The following is a 1,517-nucleotide window of genomic DNA, read 5'->3' as shown; positions in this document are numbered from 1 at the left end:
TTACATCACTGAGATGGTGGGAATTAATTAAAACAACAGGAGAAAGCTGATACAAATTTACAAGAAGGGAACAAAATTGTGTGAGCCAACTGACTGTCACTTGTCAGATGCCATTCACAACTCTACAGTACCGCTTTTAATCTTCTTACATTAAGAGAGTTGTAGGTACTTATCTTTCAGTCTTTAGCGTGGAGGACTAGAGACAGTATTTTAACCCTCAGTCACCATGTTACCTTCTGGCTCTTGTTATTCCGTGTCGCCCCCTCTCTAGAAAGCACAAAGAGTGTACTTCTTACCAGAATATCATGACATCTTGGTAGTATGTGAATAGTGAAATCAAAGGCTCAAAAAAAAATCTATGTATACAAAAGAAAGTGATTGATTATTTTTAACAGTAATTTAAAGTTTATTTCAGCTATAATACAGATCTTAGGATTTAAGGTAGCATTGCATGGCATACTTGAATCCACTTCTGAGATAGTCTGCTGTACTAATTATCTCTGTTTTATAGAATTGTGCAATCTCTGGAATTAGGGTATCATCTCGATTTTGATCACATAGTAGTGAATAAATGGATAAAATAACTTTAAAAATAGATAAAGCGGGAGACATTGTGATCTTAGAATATCAAGACAAATGCTGCCATTACTGTTAATATTTAAGTGATAAATTTTTGTTGTAAATGCAATCTTAGGTGGTTTGAAGGGGTAGTTTGTAGAAAAATAAATTGATAGAAAGAATACACCACCTTGATATGGGCTGAAATTAAATCCCATAATTGTGGCTTGCCAGAGAAACCTATCATCTGCAACTGGACCTGCAGAACACTGGGCTGGTAGGCCACATGCCAAATCACTAAGTTCCTTATTAATCTGTGTCAGGACCATAGTGTGTGATTTTTTTATCCCAATGCATACTCAAAGGTTAAGGCAAAATCTTGATTATCTTGGTGGTGAGGCAAGATTGTCTATTCTTCTCACACAAACTCTGCCAAACAGGGGCACTTTCTTCCTGTCAGAAGAAAGTGATCAGAGGTTAGATCCGGAGGGTCGGCGACAGAGGCAGGTCATAGGATGAGGGTGATTATTTCTAATGGGAAGGGAATTGTGTATGTGGAAAGGTAATGATGCTTTAAGTAAAACCAACCAAACAAACAAGCAAAGAAACATAACATAACACATAGCAGCAATGTTTGTATTTTCAATAAAGTCGTAATAAATTGCTTAAAATATGCAACAATAAAAATTCTGTCCCTTTTTTCCTATTTATATTTTAAACTGTTATGTTCATTCTTTATCCTACTAAAATGGCTTTTTCCATTTGTATTATGGTACTCAGAATTTGTCAAAAGCAATATTAATTGTGTTCTCTTTTATATTTTGGCCCATTGTTGGCTAAATGCTTCAAATACAGACAACAAATTGTCATTTAAATGTATTCTAGAAAAAGTGCAGGTACAGTTTTGGGCTTCAACTTTTAAAGTAAAGTGGGAGACAAGAGGTGGTGAGACGCCCTAG

At 35.4% G+C, this 1,517-nt stretch overlaps 1 pseudogene; it reads right to left on the bottom strand.

Annotated features, from left to right (window-relative positions):
- Positions 1 to 436: 436 nt before the first annotated feature.
- LOC117693540 (ubiquitin-conjugating enzyme E2 D3 pseudogene) lies at positions 437 to 887 on the bottom strand (annotated as a pseudogene).
- Positions 888 to 1,517: the final 630 nt, after the last annotated feature.

Source organism: Arvicanthis niloticus, chromosome 1 (assembly GCF_011762505.2).
Source record: "Arvicanthis niloticus isolate mArvNil1 chromosome 1, mArvNil1.pat.X, whole genome shotgun sequence".
In the NCBI taxonomy this organism is placed as follows: Eukaryota; Metazoa; Chordata; class Mammalia; order Rodentia; family Muridae; genus Arvicanthis; species Arvicanthis niloticus.
Note: the sequence above shows the minus strand (reverse complement) of the source record. Positions and strands in the feature narration are given on the sequence as shown.